Below are 19,941 nucleotides of genomic sequence, written 5' to 3'. Positions count from 1 at the left end.
TCACTACCTCAAAGGAGTTTATGTCCCACTGGGAAAAAACGAGCCATAAACAAATAATATTTTTAAAAATATACTTTCTCAATCTAATAAGTGCAATAAAGGAAATTAGAGGTAACTGGGATTGGTTGAAATTGCTTTAAATCAGGGAGCCACAAAAGGCTTCTTTGAGAGAATGACGTTTGGATTGGAACAGAAGGGATGAGAAGGCACCAGCCATGGGAAAAGTCAGGGGAAGGACATTTCAGGAAAGGGATCAGCAGAAGCAGCTGCTCAGAGGTTCGAACAGCTTAGCATGTTGGAGGAACAGAAAGAAGGCTCTTATGGCTGGGACACAGAGAAGGGCTTGGGGAAGAGGGTGATATGGAATGAAGTTAGAAAAGTGGACAGGAGCCAGTTGGTAGAGGGTCTGGGGCTATGGAGACCCTGAGCCAAAGTTATCCTTGAGACTAGTTACATTCTTTTACTTCATTTTATCTTTCTGAAAAGCTGATTCAGGTGTCCTACCCTTGGTACTACACTCAGAGATATTTTTAAAACTCTAACAATTCGTACATTTTTTATTTGTCACAAAGCATGGAAGATTCAGTTAATATATGTTGCTTAAAAAATACATCAACTGCTATTGATGCAGTTGTGTTTCTAAGACAGATTGAGAAGTGTAGAATGAGCAGTACTGGGCTCTGAGTGGTTAAGTATGTGTTCAGATTGGACCTGGCATGTGTCAGAATGTAGGCTATGCTTGTGTCTAGTACCTAGAAGGTTTTATTTGTTCTAGGAAATAATCTGACAGTTTTTTCCCTTTGATTCTGCAGATGAGATGCCCAAACTATAATATCTCACCCCTGAGAATGCTGCAAATATGATATTGTTAATAGAAATTAAACTTGTATAGTGAAGGAAAGACCATGAGTACGTGTTAGGCAGAAAGGAATTTTATTGTGATTCTAGCTCAAGACTCTTGCACATTCAAAGCCCTTGCCCAAGGGAGTCTTTGGTGGTAGCCTTCTGATGGAGTTGCCTCTGCTGCTAACAAGTACAAATGTCTTGGGAGCCCATTTTACATCAAAGGTGTGCATATTCCTGAAGTTCAACTGTTTTGTTTTTCTGTCTGGTGATGCAGAATGTGACATTCAAGGCCACTTCCAGAGCCATCCTGTATATTGGAAAATATGCCTTATCTTTCTTTCCCTTGCCTAATCTGACCCTTTTCTATTGGTTATATAATAACTTCCAGATCAATACACACCCTACCTTCTCTTGCCTCTATTGACTACCTAGCCTTTCCCCTTTTTAGATTTTACTCAGCAACCTCACAGTCAAAAGGAAGTTCTTTGAGGGAGAGGAACTAGGTTAGAACATGATTGTTAGGGTTCAATTCAACAAGCAATTAGAATGAACATGAACACTTCTAATATGGGGGGGGGGGAATAAAGATGATTCAGATCCTGGCCCTGCCTTGAATCAAGTAGCCCATAATCTTGAAGGGGGGATAGAATTGGTTTACAATTAACTTTAAGAGCCAAAAGAGCAGTAAAATATCATTCTTTGATTTAGAACTTTATGGTTTTCAAAGAGCTTTCTCATCTCCTATGTGAAATATGCATCAGCTATGGAAAGTAGGAAGGGCAGAAGGGGGCACTGGGATTCAGGGGACTCCATTCATTTTGTACCCTCTGTTTATAGCACCCTTCCCCCAGCAAAATCGCAAAGCAAATGCGGTGGCCCCAGCTAAAGGAGGTCATGTGGCTAGCAGGTGGCAGGATTTCTTGAGAAAGATTCTTAACCTTAACCGAGCTCTCACCACCCACAGAGGTAACTAGCACAGTGCCTGGCACATTTCAAGGATGTGATACCTGGCACATTTCAAGGATGTGATAAAATGTAGTTTCATTCATCTCTTCAATCAACCTCAGGCAGTATTTCATACTGCTGCTCAAGTCTGTTTGTAGGAAACACGGAGATCTTCCTTTCTCAGTTTTACAGGTTAGAAAATAATGCCACGTTCAGCCAGAGACTTAGACAAGCAAGGAGAGAGTCATGTGGAAAAGCAGAGACTCTGGAGCCAGACAGACCTGGGTTCAAAACCAGACTCTGCCACTTACTAAGCTGAGTGATTTGGGGCACGTCATTCAAATTCTCCTAATATTCATGACCCATTTATAAAAAAAAAAAAGATGGGAATGCCTGTCTCATGGTGATGGTTTGAAGAGTAAAGTTTTTCCTTTGTCTTCCCTCTTCCTTGTTTTAAAATGATGCTCAGAGAGAATACATATCAACACTTTCTAAAACCAGAAAGGGCTGTGTTGTTAGGAACTATATAAGCTTGGAGCATTTGTCATATCAGTCATAGTGAAGAAGGAAATTATTTAACTTGATTCTCTTCTCTGCTATCCACCCAGTATCTACAAGGGAAAACAGAGGAGCTGGCTAATCCTAGGATGATGAATAATGGTAGCAGGCCATGAGAACCTATTCTGTGTAGCCCTTTTCTAACTGCTTCCCAGTGGAAGGAAGAGCCACTGGCACCAAGGAAGGGGCTCAGGATGTTCAGTGCATCGCTCCCTAAATTCTCATATCGTTCGCTGCCCCAGGCCCCACCCACAGAGGAGGATGTGCACATCAGCATTGTGTCCCATCTCTCCCTCCACCTCCCATCTTCCCAGTGGTGCTATTTTTCCCCATAATAAAGGTACAGTTCTTTTAAATGAACCGAAATTGAGACAATACATCTTCTTAATTTAACAAGAATGTGTAGAACTCTGTGCTTTATCTTCTGTTCCACCTATAAAGCACATGAATAGAAGGGCTAAATTGTCTTCAGGAAAACTGGAAAGCCAGGAACTTATTAACATGCTTGACACCTGCCTCTGTAAGGAACTCCTGAAGCCAGAGATATTCTCTGAAACTGAGGTCCATCTGTTGCACAGATTTTTTTTTTGACTTTTTATTTGAAATACTTTCAAACTTACAGAACAAACTTACAGAGAGCTCCAACATACCACTCTCCCTCCATGTATGTAGATCTACCACTTTTATTTTGCTACATTTTGTTGCATAGATTTTTAATTCACATATTCTTCTTTCTCAAGCCAAAGCTGAAAGAACAGCCAATTTTGTGGAAAGATCTCTTTAATAAGAAACGAATAAAACTATCAATGTTAAATAAAATAGACCACTGTGAAACTTGGGTTAAATCCCATAGGGAAGAGGATGTGAGATTAACTGCATTATATAACAAAACCGCCTTTAATAGCTGGCACTATTCTTTTTGTTGTTTCAAGGGAGAAAGAGCCAAGGCTGAAGCCAAAGCACATGATATTATTTTAAAGTGCTGCAGGAATTTTTCCTCTGAGAGATGTCAGGAATCAGAGTTTTACCTTGATTTATAGTGTTTTAAATGTTTTACAGTTTTTACATTTTCAAAGCTACATCCTCTGCCTCCAGCGGCCTAGGGGTGTGTTTCTGTTGCTTTGAAATATAATTTTCAAATGGGAAGTTTTAAAATTATGCAAAAAGGAGATTTTACAGTGCAGGGACTTTGAGTGGTTTTAAATGGATAAAACTGACGAGGCTTGTAAAAGCAGAGCCGGAGCCTTTTTCTCAGCTGCTTATGATGGCCCAACAGAGAAGAGGATTTTCAAGTGGCAATACATTCACTCAGCAAACACCGCTGGACCAGCTCCCTCCCCAGACCTCAAGACCTCAGGAACAGTCAGGTACAGTTGACAAGCCAAGCCTTTAGGTTGAATCATATGAAACTGCCATTTTTTTTAAAGATCAGGAATGGTAGAGTAACAGCAGTTTTGGGATGGTTCAACTTAATAACTGGATGAAAACTATACACAGTGATAAAGGCTGTGATGGGGTCAGCAGGCAGTGCTATGGGAGAGTGTAGGGAAGAGGATCTGAAGCCATGAAGTGTTTTTTAAATCAGCTTTATTGAGCTATACTTAACATACCAAAAATGCACATAATCTAGGTGTACAATTTGATAAGTTTTGACACATGTATACACCCATAAAACCATCACCACAATCATGATAATGAAAATATCTATCACTTCCAAAAGTTTCCTCATGCCCCTTTGTAATTCCTTCTTCCCATTACCCCCGTCCCAGGCAAGCCCAGATCTGCTGTCAGTAGACATTAGTTTGATTTCCTAGAATTTTAGTTGGATTTCCTAGAGTTTTATAGAAATGGAATTATACAGTATGTACTCCTAATTTGTCTGGCTTCTTTCACTTAGCATAATTATTTTTAGATTCATCCATGTTGAAGTTCATTCTTTTTTACTGCCAAGCAGTATTATATTGTACAGATATACCACAGTTTATCCATTCACCTGTTGATGGACATTTAGGTTGTTATCTATTACCACCAAAGCTGCTATGAATATTTGTGTACAAGTCTTTGTATGGACATAGGCTTTCTTTTCTCATTCTACTAGGAGTGGAATGGCTGGATTGTGTGGTCTAACTTTTTAAGAAACTGTCACACTGTTTTCCAAAATACTTGTCCCATTTTACATTCCCACCAGCAGTGTATGTCAGTCTTCTCAATTTTAACCATTTTGATAGGTGTGTAGTGATATCTTGTGGTTTTAATTACATTTCCATAATGACTAATGACTTTGGGTACGTTTTCATGTGCTTATTTGCCATCCATATATCTTCTTAGATTCAGCATCTGTTCAAATCTTTGCCCTTTAAAAAGTTTTTTTAACTTTTTATTTTGAAATAATTTCAAACTTACAAGACAGTTGCAAAAATAATACAAAACATATACAGAGAAATCTAATATACCCCTTTCCAGATACTCAGATTTACCGACTTTTAACATTTTGCCATGTCTGTTATATCATTATCTATCTATCTATCTATGTCTATCTATCTTACCTATCATCTAGCATGTGTTTGTGTATCTATTTTAAACATTTGAGAGTAGGTTGCATACATCATGCTCCTTGAACACTTAAAACTTCCAGGTATATTGCCTAAGAACAAGGATATTCACTTAGGTAACCATATTAAGTATAGTTTTCTAATTCAAGGAATTTAACGTTGATATAAAGGATACAGTCTTTATTCCAATGTTGTCAATTGTCCCAATAATGTCTTTCTGGCATTTTCTCCTTCATTATTAGATCCAGTCCAGGATCATGTATTGTATTTACCTGTCGTTGTCTCTTTAGTTTTCGCTCTCTTTTTAAATTGTGGAAACATGCATACAATATAAAATCTCCTATCTCACCCACTCCCAAGCATACAATCCAGTGGGGTTAATTACATTCACAAATCTTCCATTACCAAAACTTTTCCTTCACCCCAATCAGAAACCCTGCATCCTTTATGCATTAACTCCCTGTTCTGTCTCCTCCTTGATCCCTCACCCCCAGTAACCTGTAACCTACCTTCTGTCTCTATAAATTCCCATATATTATTATTTCATACAGTATCCATCCTTTTGTGTCTGACTTATTTCACTCAACATGATATGTTCAAGGTTCATCCATGTTGTAACATGTATCAGAACTTTTTCAACTGAATAATATTCCATTGTATGTATATACCACATGCTATTTCTCCAATCATCTCTTGAAGGACATTTGAATTGCTTCCACCTTTTGGCTGTTGCAAATAATGCTGCTACAAACATTGGTGTACAACTATCTGTTTGGGTTTCTGCTTTCAATTCTTTTGTCTTTGCCCATTTAAAAAAACTGTCTTATTTATTTTCTTATTGAACTTTGAGAATTCTTTGTATATTCTGGATAAAAAGCCTTTATAAGATATGTGCCTTGCAAATGTTTTCTCCTAGTCTGTGGCTTATCTTTTCCTTTTCTTTAAAGTATCTTTGAAGAGAAGCTTTAAATTTTGACAACAGAATATCAATTTGTTCTTTTATGGCTCATGCTTTTGGTGTTTCTAAGAAATTTTTGCTTACGCTAAGGTTGCCTATGTTTTCTTCTAGAGATTTTATAGTTTTACATTTTGCATGTAAGTCTGTGATCCATTTTGAGTTAATTTTTGCATATGAAATGGATTGACATTCTTTCTTTTTTTCTTGTGGTATATATAGCCAATTGTTCCAGCGCTATTTGTTGAATGACTATCTTTTCTCCACTTAATTGCCTTTGCACCTTTGTCAAAAGTCTGTTGTCCTTTGTACCTGAAACTGTGGAAATGCAGCCCAGTAGCCTTGATTCTTGAAGACAATCGCATAATTATGTAGCTTACATAGTGTGATGGTGTGATTGTGAAAACATTGTGGCTCACACTCCCTTTATCCAGTATGTGGACAAATGAGTAGAAAAATGGGGACAAAAACTAAATGAAAATTAGGGTTGGATGGGGGGATGGAATGCTTTGGATGTTCTTTTTTACTTTTATTTTTATTCTTATATTTATTCTTTTTGGAGTATGGAAAATGTTCAAAACTTGATTGGGGTGATGAATGCACAACTATATGATGGAACTGTGAACAGTTGATTGTACACTGTGGAAGATTGTATGGTATGTGAATATATCTCAATAAAACTAAATTTAAAATAAATTAAAAACAAACAAACAAAAATCTGTTGTCCTTATAGGTGGATGTCTATTTCTGGATTTAGGTCTGTTCCATTAATTTATTTGTCTGTCTTTTCACTAAAGCACCCTATCTGGATTTCTGGAGATTTACATTACGTCTTGATGTCAGGTAGTGATTTGTTCTATTTTTCAAAATTATTTTGGCTATTCTAGTTACTTCATATTTCTTTACACATTTCAGAATCATTTATCCTTAGAATCAGTTAGCTGGATAATTTCTATTAAAAATATGCTGGAGTTTTGATTGGGAGTGATTTGATACAGTATTGAGACTTCTAATTTATTAACATCTTTCCATTTATTTAGGCATATTTAATTTTTCTCAGTAATGTTTCATCATTTTCAGTATATAGCTCTTGCATGTGTTTTTTAATATGCCCTATGTATTTTGTATTTCATATTATTGTAAATAGTATTTTTTTGAAATTTCAACTTTCAATTATTTGTTGCTTATCTAGAGATTTGATTTTTATATATATACCTTTATATCTTGTCACCCTTCTAGAGTCACTTATTAGTTCTAGCAGCCTTTTTGTAGATTTCTTGGGATTTTCTACATAGATGACCGTGTCATCTGCAGATAAAGTCAGTTTTACTCCTTCCTTTGCAATCTGTATGCCTTTAATTTCTTCCTTTATTACATTGTATAGAAAGTCTTGTACAAGAAAGTCCTTGTCTTTGTCCTCATTGCCTTAGTGTTGTCCTTCAAATCCTTGAACAGAGGATTGTCTTGTCTGACAGCTGATAGATAAGGACATCAGCTAATCTGGTGTACTTGTCTACTAATTCCATAATCTCTGTATCTGGGTCCATTTCTAACGATTGATTTTTCTCCTGGTTATTGGTTGCATTTTTCTGTTTCTTTATATATCAAGTTATTTGGGGCTAGATTTTGGACATTGTGAATGCTAAGTTGTTGAGTATCTGGAATTTCTGTCTTTCATAAAGGAGTATTGAATTTTCTTTTGTCTGGCCCTTAAGTTACATGGGGATATGTTTGATCTTTCAAGGCTTGGTGATAGGCTTTGTTTAGGCAGTCTATAGTAGGTTCATTCTTTCTTCCCTCCCTCCCTCTCCTCCTTCCTTCCTTCCTTCCTTTCGTCCTTCTTTACTTCCTCCCTCCCTTCCTTCCTTTCCTCCTTGGCTATGTTAGGCCTGTATTCAGGCCTGGCCCCTCTGGAGGGTTTTCTGGATGCTGCAGATTTTCACTGAGGGCTCTCCATTTTGGCTGGTTGGATCTTAAATGTCCTCCTGCCCTTTGTGAACTTTGAAAATTATTCAGCTTCCTGGTCCCTGGACACTTTTTGGTCTAGTTGTATTCGGCAACCAACTCAAGGAGATGCTCATGCAGATTTTTGGATCTCTTTCTCAAGGAGATGCTCATGCAGATTTTTGGATCTCTTTCTCTGTGTAACTATCTTCTCTCCGGTACTTGGTTCTACAAATTCCAGCTACCGTGGCCTTCTCAAACTTTGATCTCTGTCCGCTGAACTCAGTGAGACTGCCATGCTCTCCTTGGGTGCCCCCTTCTGTACCACGGTCTGGAAAATACCTTTGCAGAAATCTGGATAATCATAGTTTCTCTTCTCTCAGAGATCACAATACTGCGTTGTCTGTTGTCCAGTGTTGGAAAATAGCTGTTTCATATATTTTGACCAAGTTTCATATATTTTTATTTAGTTATTTGTGGTGGGAGGACAAGTCTAGTACAAGTTGCCCCATTATGGTTGGAAGCAGATGTCACAAATCATTTTTAAAATAAGGATCTGGAAGCCCAGAGAGGGCAGGTGGTTTGCCCAGGGTCACACATGGAGAGCTTCAATAGGGTGGGACAAAGTCCCATGCTCAGTCCTCAGAAGAAGAATCTTTGCTAAGTTATCCTGGACCATGATAATATAGATCTTCATAAATCAAAATTACTAAGTAGTATGGATTGGAGACTTAAAGTGGTAATGGGCATCTTGTACCAGTGACCAGGAAGTGTTGTTGCTTCTACTTTCAGCAGGAAGACCCTGTGCCTGCTTGCAGAATTGCTATTCATGTCTCCATTTGGGTTTGCAAGTCATAGAGAAGTCTTTGAAGGAATTTTTACTCGATAAAAAAGAATATTTCTTTGTTATATGAGATGACACTAGACCTTCAGAAGCCCAGCTGACTTTGGGAATCATGGATTTTGCATAGTGTGAGCCCTGTGTTAACAAGCTGTTTACCAGGCATTAGTGAAGACCCTTTCTGCTTTTGTCACGTAATGCTCAATATGTGAGCTATAAACACAAAGGACCCTCTGCTCAGCAAAAGCATCATCCCTTTGTCCAGATGCCTGACTTCAGTTGCCTTTCAGCTTTTAAATCAGCTATTAGCAGATTATTTATTGAACTGCCCCACTGAGTTCAAATCAACATGAACTTTGCTGTCTGTTTTTACAAGGCTGTATTGATTTGCTCAATATATATGGTAAACATCTCAATCAAAATCAACATGGTGTACTTAAAAACATATGAAAGGGACACTGGAAAACAGAATTCTCTTAATTTTCTGGCTTGAACCCCACATTTATGACACCTGTGGTTTTGACAAAGCACAAATAGCTGCTTTATTCTGTTCCACCTGGGAATTTAGCTGAAACTTTAGAATAGGTCTTGAAATCAGGTAGTATAATTCTTCCAACTTTGTAATTCTTCAAAATCTCCCAAAGCTAAGCAGTCTTCTGTCCTGTAAGATCCTGGGGTAATAACATAAACAAGACTCTGCTCCAGCCACCAGAGTCCAGGATCTACCCAAGAGGTAGATACATAAATTAGTAACTCTTTAAAAGTGAATGGTGACTAATACCATCTTGGAATACAGGAAAGTAGGACAAAGAAAGTACTTTGGGGATAACCCCACTGTGGACAGCAGGGAGAGGGGGGTCAGGACACAGGAAGTTGGATCTGAGTAGAAGTTGGAACAATTAAGCTGAGCCTTGAAGGGACCCAGGCAGAAGTGGGGAGCAAATTGAGGGTGATCAGAGAACAGGGTGCTTTGTCTCTGTGATTTCAGACACATTAAAAAAGCTGCTCCTCCTTCTCTTGGTTGGGGACCCCTTACAAACTGTCTGCCTTTACTTCCTGGTGGATCAGCCTGCAGACTTCAGAGGCTCTTGTGGATGTGCATGAGGACCACACCCGCCAAGACCTCACCCTACCCCCTGCGGTGTTACTGTAACTCCCACTGGAACCTCAGCAGATGTACTTTTAATGAAAGCATTACAGGCTGTTCAAAGAATGCAGTGTAAATAAGTAGGTTTGTGTAGACTTCATTGTGAGCTCTTCAGCTGAGGACTGTGCAGATGTGATACAGCCCTTGGCAGAGAAGGACACACACTGTTCACCTGAAAAGGGCTTTCAGGGGGATGTGTCCACGGGAGGAAGGCATTCAGACCAACATCACTTTTCTATTTGAACAGCTGGCATTTTGAGACCAAGAGAGCATTTAAAACATTTTCCAGCCTGACTCCCAAGTTTATTGAAAACCCACCTGTGCAAAATGGTGTTATTGGATGCCAAAGGATATAAGGAAAAATGAAATGTTCTCATTCTATCCTTATTTCCTATGAGTTCATCGTTTTCTTCATCTCCTCCCTGAAAGGGAAAGAGAGTTAAGACGGTTATCTCAGCAGCCTTTCACCCTCCGGAAAAGACAGCCCATACTTGGAGGTTTGCGTTGCACTGATGCAGGAGGGCCAAGCCTCTTTGTTCATGCTCTGGTCCTTCCCCCCAGGTGCCTCAAGGCTCATCTGCCATGCCTGACGATATATGTGCTAGAGGATTTTCTTGTTACTTGGAGCAGAGGTACAAACTCCGATCCCTGTAAGGCCTCGGATGGAGGTCCTGGATCTGGGAAAGCAGCCTGGCAGGCGACTGGGCTTTCCCGAGCATTGGGAGAGAGAGTGGATGTTAAGGGGTAACCAGCCTGAGGATGACTCTGTGGAGCTTGACAAGCAACGCCACAAATCTGGAATTTTGTGAAACCTCCCAATTTTCAACTGCCATCTCAGTAATTTTTGAACTGCACAGGCCAAATGAAACATATCTGTGGGCCAAATTCAGTTCGTTGGCTCCCAGCGTGCAGCCTCTGATGGATGGGTTCTTTTATTTTCTTTCAGGTTCAGCTCTTTCATCAGCCCCCTAAAGGATTTATGTTAACAATTGTCTTTTGAGAGTGCACAATGGGCCAGGAAGTGCTCAGTGCCCAGGAATCGGTGGGGATGAGCCTCTCTCTGCCTTGTCCTCCACTGTGGGGCTTAGATGTGGCCTAGAAATGCATTCCAGGCCGCCTCCCACTCTCTCTGAATCTGCCCCTTCCTAGCATCACTGTCACTGCCTCATTTCAGGCCACCAGAGAAGGGTATGATTTGATTGTGCTTGGAGGAATCCTGGAAGGCTTCTCCAAGGAAGTGACAGGCAAGCTAATTATTGAATGTAGAGCAGAAATTAGCCAACTGAATATACCCTAGAACATTCTTAGTGAAACTTCTGGTTGCTATCCATTAGTTAACATGAAATCAATTTAGTGGGTTCCCAAAAAGGATTTAAAAAATAACAAAACAGAATAGCATGTAGTAAAGGCAAGTATTTTTTTGTTTTGTTAAACTTTTCTTAAATTTTCACACACACTATGCATACACACACATGCTTAATGTATATATATATTATAAATATATATATTGTATGTATATATATAACTTTTTAAAAGAAATTTGGAGTTAGAACAAAATATAGAGTTAGAACAAAATATAGGAAAACATAGTCTGGAAAATATTTTAATTTTTAAGAATGTTAACAAGGTTATGAGGAGATTAAAAGAATATTTATTAATAACGATCTTATGTGATTATAATTATGCCCCCAAATTAACTTCATGTGCTTACTTGCAACAATAAGTAGCAATTAAGTATCTGCTAAGTTAAGCATCTGTAGAATACTGTCTTATCAAGTTCCACTACCAATTAATTGTGAAAGCAGCCTAGTGACTTTATTTCTCTAATCTTATTTTCTTCATTGGTAAAATCTATGAGTTGGTCTAGAAAAGTAGCTTTCAAGCTCTAAGATCCACAGAAGTGCTTCAAACAATCCGCAAACACTTTACATAAATAGCTAAATTTTACCCAGGAATTACTGAAGGATTTTGTTTTATTGTTGCTGGCTGCTGCTATATTATTAACATCTAAAATGCCTGGCAACAAAGTAGTCCTCAATTAAGATTTGCTGAATTTATCTATCTAAAGAGAACTATTGCATTTTATGTGAAATAGGGCAAATTTGAGTTAGCTGATAAAAAAATTACCAAAGTCTCACTTTAGGCATAAACTTTGAAGTAATGCAAACCCTAGAAATTAAATTTTCTATTTGTCACGAATCACAAAATTTCAAAATCAAAGAATTCTTACTTGCATTTATAACTTGTTACATGGCAGTGCCACATATGCTTTGTCAAAGTAGTCCTGCATTATGTAAGATCTTTAAAAATGCATGCCCTGAATAAATTGCAACTGCTCCATAAGTTTGTTGTTTTTGTTTTTTAATTAGAGAAATTGTGGAATTACAGAAAAATTGTGCATAAAAATATGGAATGCTCTGTGAATTTGCATGCTATCTTTGTGCAGGGGCCATGCTAATCTTTTCTGTATCATTCCTATTTTAATATGTGCTTTTGAAGCAATCATGCTCCCTAAATTTTTAAACTGAGTTCTTGAAAGATATTTCTTGGGAACTGCTATATCCCAGACATTGTGCTAGGTCCTAGCTATGAACAAAACAAACACAGTTCCTGTCTTCCCGGAGCCCATAGTATATGCCAAATGCTTTCACATTAATATGTGCTTGCAGATTAACATCTTCAGGCAGACCCTGGATTAAGGCTTTGCCTGCATCTCTGTCCATGCATTCAGGTCATGGATTTGAAAGTGGCCTGTCTGAATACTGTGAATTCTGTGAGACTATCATTTCCCTTGTTCCTGATTCCAAACCTATGTGTTAATGGAACTAGGGTTACTCTTACTTTTTTGCTAGGGTCATGTTAGATTTGTAGTCAATTAAAAATCTGAACCTTTTCTCCTGAACTGCCTTTAAGCCAGGTTGAAACATTCTATACTTGAATGATTTACTTTTTAAACTCGATGGCACAATATCACATTTATACCTAAATGTGTTTCATTCCATCATTCTAGCAAAATTAATTTGATGATCGATTATGTCAATCACCATATTCACTGTCCCTTCCAGCATTGGGAAGGCAGCAAAGTAAAAAAGCCTGTGTGCTCTCTCCTACTACGTTGCAGATCGGAGGACTGAAAGTTTCATTTTTAAGATTATTGTTGTGTCATAGCTTTGAAGGATTTTGCTTGGTAAATTTACATGACCTTACTCCTTTTTTATTTCTTTGGTCTTATCGCCAAGCCACTCAACCCAGCTGTACTCCATCAAAGGAATGTAATTTTGATGCCTGGAGTCAACTACCTTCTCAGCGCTCATTACTGACTGTCTTTTCCTTTTTCAAGGCAGGTTTAGAACTAATGGGGAAAAATTGAAAACTATCAGAATTGTTATTTTATAATTTATGATATGCAATTGAAGCTTCTTAAACTCTACTGCCCAAGAAAAGCAACAAGGACAGTAATATCAAGGGACCATGGGGACAGCATGTTTTCTTTAGTTTGGGCATCAGATTAAATATTTAAGTATTTGATTTTGAAGATTAAGATAAAGTTACAAATATTTTTAAATTATTTTGAAAATTTTGGACAATAATCATCTTGAGAAATAATGTGATTAAGCTGTTTTCTTTCTTTAGAAAAGGGGGAAAATTCAAAACTTTATATTCCTATCATGTAACTTTCATATAAAGGAATCTTTGACGTCTTTTGCTAACAGCCTGTGAAGAAACAGTGTTATTAATGTTGGGAATTCACGTCAGTTATCTGAATCTGTGGAATTCTTTCTTTCAAAAACTTCACTCTTTTTCATTTTTAAAGGTAGTTTTTAGAGTACTTCTTTCATTAAAACAAGTTGATTTTGCTGCCACTGAATTTGTGTTTAGAAATGTTAGAAGCAGAGCTGCATTATAACCTTCATGGGCTGGAGGTACTTTGTCTTTGTTGGCTCCTTCCAATTTTTTTTTTTTTTTTTTACTGTTTTGGTATAAAGATGAATATATTAATATTGAATATTAAAACATTCTCTTTGATATTAAGTGTTAAAAGAGAATTATATATGCAATCTACTCAAACATTTAGAAAATAGATTGAAAAGTAAAAGGATAGTTTAGAGAGATGATAGAAGAAAGAAAGAAAAAAAGAAAGGAAGGAAGGAAGAAAGGGAGGAAAGGAGGGAAGAACGAAGAAAAGGAAGGAAGGAAAGAAAGAAAGAAGGAAGGAAGGAAGAAAGAGAAAGACAAAGGAAATAGCAAAGGTGGCAAAATGTTAAAAACTGGTAAATCTGGGTACTGGGTATGTTGAGAAGAGGGCATATTGGAATCCTATGTATTTTTAAAAGAATAAGTTTGCAACTTTCCTATAAATTTGAAATTATTTCAAAGTAAAAAGTTAAAAAATTTTTCCATTTCTCTGTGGGCAGGGCAGGGGCGAGAGGAAGAGGCATTTTCTCTTCTACATGAAAGTTCACTTTTTCTTCTAATTTTAAAAGAAATCGAAACATTTCTGTGGGCTCCTCACAGTATTGTGAGCCTTAGGCACTGTCCCCATTATACATAATGGATAAGTTGGCCCTGATTAGAAGTTAGTATTTTTTTCTCTTCATTTTATTACTTTTAATGTTGTATTTAAGTCCATATTTTTTATAATAAGGGAAAAACCAAATCCATTTCCACAAAAGCAGCTCTGCCAAACTCAGTAAGCAGTTGCATGTTTGGTAGGAATCGCCTGTCAACACTGACCAATATCAACAGCTATTCTGAATAAGATAAAATTTTTAAAAACTTGGTAAAACAGAAATGTATGTCCTTTGGATAACTGATTCAAACCAGCTTCATGGCATGAAGCTTCTGTAGCTGTTAGGGGCAATCAGAGGCACAAAGGCTGTACCCCACATTTACCCATTTTGCAATTTCAGTGTATAATGATCATGAAATATTACAGTTTGTCCTCCTTTAATCCCCATTCCTTTCCCATGGTAATGGAAAAACTTAATTTTCTCTTTTTAGCACTCAGCAGTTTTACAGTTTAATAGAATATTTCTCATTCATTTCTATTCTCTCTCATAATGACTTTACTATGTTTATAAAAGTGATGCATTCTCATAAAGTATCCAAGCTATGCAGAAAAGGAAATAAATGGACAAATCATATCACTCAGAAATAAGCCTTATTAATGTGAGTTGGAAATCCTGTTGGACATCACTCTAAGCATATTTGCAGATGGGAGGATGAATGGATGGATAGATAAATAGTTAAAAATGCTTTCATAAAAATGAGATACATGCTGATTTTGAAATTTAAAGGCCATTAAATTTAAGTTTAGTTGAATAATTGGAGAAAATGAAACTAAGTGGAAGTTAAGGAATTACTGAACTTTGAATAAATGTTTTTCACAGTAGGAAATGTTATTTTTTTCCCTCAACATTAAGAAAAGAGGTTATGAAGAACAAGATTTTTTTTTCCAGTTATAAATTTCTCTGGTAGGCTTTACTGCTGCTCACCCAGTTCTCTTCCCTGTCTGGGACCTTAGAGAATGGTACTTACTCCCTTCAGGTTCGGTGTGACCTTGCTATTGGCCATAGCCACAAAGTGTGAGCAGAAGTGCCCAGTGTCACTTATGGATGGATGCATTTAATTGCCAGAATGCCAGTTTCCCACCTTTTCTTCTCCTACCTTGGTGAGCATGGTTGTTGATGTGCATGTGGAGGTACATAAAATCAACGCACTGCAGAATGCAGAGCCAGCTCGCAGAGGGCAGCTGCCTTGGAGTCACTGGAGCCTGCAGCCCAGCTTGTGTGTGAGTGGAAATGAGCTCTTGTTCTGTTACTTACTGAGGTTTGGGGCTTGTTTCTAACTACAGATAATTTGGTCTATCCTAACTGCTACCATTTCCATTTTAGACAGTACTGATTTCTTCTCTGCCATGAGAGATGAGATCACAAGAACACTCTCACCCTCTTTCCTTTCTCCCCTCCTAGAGTTTGGTTAATTACATTGTTATTTTCACTCAGTCAAGGTATATAATATTTCCATTCTATTCTATAATCTAGCCTTGATTTTGATGAGTTATATTATTGTTTTCATATAGTCATATTAGATAGCATTATGTTCCATTCAGTTGTTTAGAATTCATTTTATATTTAAATGAATTCATCATCCAATGCTGATATTTTTACTGTTACTTTCCTATTATTGATATCGAGGGCAGATCTAGGGGCGTGGGGGAGTCTGATGGATGGTGGAGGGGTCCACCCAGAAGGGAGGGGTACTTTATCATTTGCCTTGTTTAGAATTGCTGGTATATGGTGGTATGAAAAGCAGACTAACTGGTGGTGGTTTTATTTTAAATTCTCCACAGACGATGTATCTTTTATTGCCTTCAACCAAGGCAAACTGCTTTCATTACCCTCCTGGGTATTCCACTGCTGATATCTTTATTTTATTCATCACACTGACTAGACTGTCAAGATTTTAAAAGGAGGGCTCATGAATGGTGAGTTGTTCAATGTTCTGGAGTTGTTCCATGTTCGAGAACATCAACTGATTGCCTTTACATTTGAATACCATCTTGGCCAGGAATAGTTTTCATAGACCACAGTTTAATTCCCTCAGATTTTGGAGGAATTGCTTCATTCTCTTTTTAAAATTTTAATTTTTTTTCTTTATTGGGGAAGTTGCAGGTTTACAGAACAGTCTTGCATAAAATACAGGATTCCCATACACCACCCCACTACCTACACCTTGCACTGGTGTGGGATATTTGTTACAATTGATGTTAGCACATTTTTATAATTATACTATTAATGAAAGTCCATGGTTTGGCTAAGGGTTCACTATTTGTTTAATGTAGTTGATGAACTTTTTTAAAAAAATTTTATTCTGTAACCATTTATGCAATCTAACATTCCCTCCCTTGATCGCATTCAGATTTATATTTTAGTACTATTAAATGCGTTCACAATGCTGCACTACCATCGCCACCATCCATTACCAAAACATTTCCATCATTCCAAATAGGAACCCTGTGCATTTTAAGCTCTAACTTTCCATTCCCTATCCCCACCCCATCTCCTGGTAACCCATATTCTAGATTCTTACTCTATTAATTTGCTTATTCTATTTGCTTCAAATCAGTAAGATCACACAATATTTGTCCTTTTGTGTCTGGCTTATTTCACTCAACCTGATGTCTTCAAGGTTCATCCATATTGTCACATGTATGAGGACTCCATTCCCTTTTACGGCTGAATAATTTTCCATTGTATGTATATACCACATTTTGTTTATCCACTCATCGGTTGATAGACACTAGGTTTGGCTCCCATCATTTGAAAATTGTGAATAATACCACTAAGAGCATCACTGTACAAATATGTGCAAGAGTCCCTGCTTTCAGTTCTTTTGGGTATATACCCAATAGTGGGATTGCCAGATGGTATGCTAGTTCTATATTTAGCTTTTTGAGAACCGCCAAACCATCTCCCACAGCGGCTTCACCATTTTATGTTCCCACTAGCAATGAATGAGTGTTCCTATTTCTCTGCATCCTCTCCAACAGTTGTTATTTTCTCTTTGGTTTTTTTGTTTGTTTGTTTTGTTTTTAAATAGCAGCCATTCTACTGGGTGTAAAATGGTATTTCATTGTGGCTTTGATTTGCGTTTCCCTGATGGATAATGATATTGAGCATCTTTTCATGTGTTCTTTAGCCATTTGTTCTTTTTTGGAAAAAAAATGTCTATTCAAGTCTTTTGCCCATTTTTTAATTGGTGTAATTTTGATTGGGATTGCATTGAATCTATAAATGAATTTGGGTAGAAATGATATCTTAATGATATTTAGTCTTCCAATCCATGTACACAGGAAGTACTTCCGTTTATTTTGGTCTTCTTTGATTTCTTTTAGCAATGCTTTATACTTTCCTGTGTACAGATCCTTTACATCCTTGGTTAAATTTATTCCCAGATATTTGATTCTTTTAGTTGCTGTTATGAAAGAATTTTTTTTCTTGATTTCTTCTTCTGAATATTCGTTGCTTGTGTATAGAAATACTCCTGCTTTTTGGGTGTTTATCTAGTATCCTGCCATTTTGCTGAACTCATTTATTAGCTCTAGTAGCTATGTAATCTGTTTTTCAGGACTTTCTCTATATAAGATCATGTCATCTGCAAATAGGGAAAGTTTTACTTCTTCCTTTCCAATTTGGAGGCCTTTTATTCTTTTTTCTTGCCTAGCTGCTCTAGCTGGAACTTCTAGCACAATGCTGAATAACATTGGTGACAGTGGGCATCCTCATCTTGTTCCAGATCTTAGAGGAAAAGCTTTCGGTCTTGAGTACCATGTTAGCTATGGGTCTTAAATATGATATTAGCTTTTTTTCATATATGCCCTTTATCATGTTGAGGAAATTTCTGTCTATTCCTATCTTTTGAAGTGTTTTTATCAAGAAAGGTTGCTGAATTTTGTCAAATTCCTTTTCTGCATCAATCAACATGATCATGTGTTTTTTCCCTTTTGATTTGTTAATGTGGTATATTACATTAATTGGTTTTCTTGTATTGAACCACCCTTGCATACCTGGGATAAAACCCATTTGCTCATGGTATATAATTATTTTAATGCGCTGCTGGATTTGATTTGCAAATATTTTGTTGAAGGTTTTTGCATCTATATTCATTAGAGAAAGTAGTCTTTAATTTTCTTTCTTGTAGTATCCATATCTGGCCTTAGTATTAGTGTGATGTTGGCCTCAAAGAATGAGTTAGGTAGCACTCCCTTCTCTTCAATATTTTGGAAGAGTTTGGACAGGACTGATATTAATTTTTCTTTGAATTATTGATAGAATTCACCTGTGAAGCCATTGGGGTCCTAGGCTTTTCTTTGTTGGAAAGCTTTTGATGACTGATTCAATCTCTTTACTTGTAATTGGTCTACTGGGGTCTTCTCTTTCTTCCAGAGTCAGTGTAGGTTGTTTGTGTGTTTCTGGGAATTCATCCATTTCATCTAAGTTGTCTAATTTGTTGGCATATGGTTGTTCATAGCAACCTCTTATGATCTTCTTGTTTCTGTGGGGTCAGGAGTTATGTCCCATCTCTCATTTCGGATTTTATTTATTTGCATCTTCTCTCCTTTTTCTTCGTCAGTCTAGCTAAGGGTTTCTCAATTTTATTGGTCTTCCCAAACAACCAAATTTAGTTTTTTTTGACTCTCTCTATTGTTTTTTAATTCTCAATTTCATTTGTTTCTGCTGTAGTCTTCATTATTTCTTTCCTTCTGCTTTGGGATTAGTTTGCTGTTCTTCTTCTAGTTTCTCCAGGTGTGCAGTTAGGTAATTGATTTTAGCTCTATCTTCTTTTTTAATATAAGCATTTAGAACTATAAATTTCCCTCTCAGCAGTGCCTTCATTGTATCTTGTAAGTTTTTATATGTTGTGTTCTCATTTTTATTCCTCTCTAGATATTTACTGATTTCTCTTGCAATTTCTTCTTTGACCTACTGATTGTTTTAGAGTGTTTTTGTTGACCTCAATATATTTGTGAATTTTCTGGTTCCCCTCCTGTTACTGATTTCCAGCTTCATTCCATTATAGTCAGAGAGAATGCTTTGTATCATTTCTATCCTTTAAAATTTATTGAGACTTGTTTTGTGACTAACATGAAGTCTATACTGAAGAATGATCCATGTGTATAGATCCTTGAGAAGAATCTATATCCTCTGTTTGGGTTGCAATGTTCTGTGTATATCTGTTTGGTCTAGCTCATTTATCATATTATTCAAATTCTCTGTTTCCTTAATGATCCTCTTTCTAAATGTTCTATCTATTGATGAGAGTGGTATATTGATTTCTTAAAATATTATTGTAGGAACCTTTATTTCTCCCTTCAGTTTTGCCAGTGTTTGCCTCTTGTATTTTGGGCACCTTGGTTAGGTGCTTAAATGTTTGATTGTTATTTCTTCTTGATGGATTTCCCCTTTTATTAACATATAGTGCCCTTCTTTGTCTCTACTGGCAATTTTGCATTTAAAGTCTTATTTTGTCTGATATCAGCATAGCTACCCCAGCTCTTTTTTGGTTACTATTTGTGTGGAATATCTTTTTCCAGCCTTTCATTTTTAACCTATTTTTGTCTTTGGGTTTAAGGTGAGTCTGTAGACAGCAT

The 19,941-nt window shown here is 37.0% G+C and overlaps 1 protein-coding gene and 1 non-coding gene across 2 annotated transcripts in view; one reads left to right on the top strand and one right to left on the bottom strand.

Moving 5' to 3' along the window:
- Positions 1 to 19,941, top strand: part of CRADD (CASP2 and RIPK1 domain containing adaptor with death domain) — a 226,700-nt gene that overhangs the window by 184,075 nt on the left and 22,684 nt on the right. The window lies entirely within an intron of this gene.
- LOC119543598 lies at positions 12,190 to 12,292 on the bottom strand. The gene has a single exon (XR_005218662.1). It is a non-coding gene; the product is annotated as a U6 spliceosomal RNA (small nuclear RNA).

Source organism: Choloepus didactylus, chromosome 8 (assembly GCF_015220235.1).
Source record: "Choloepus didactylus isolate mChoDid1 chromosome 8, mChoDid1.pri, whole genome shotgun sequence".
Taxonomy (NCBI): Eukaryota; Metazoa; Chordata; class Mammalia; order Pilosa; family Megalonychidae; genus Choloepus; species Choloepus didactylus.
This window is presented reverse-complemented; position numbering and strand designations above follow the sequence as displayed.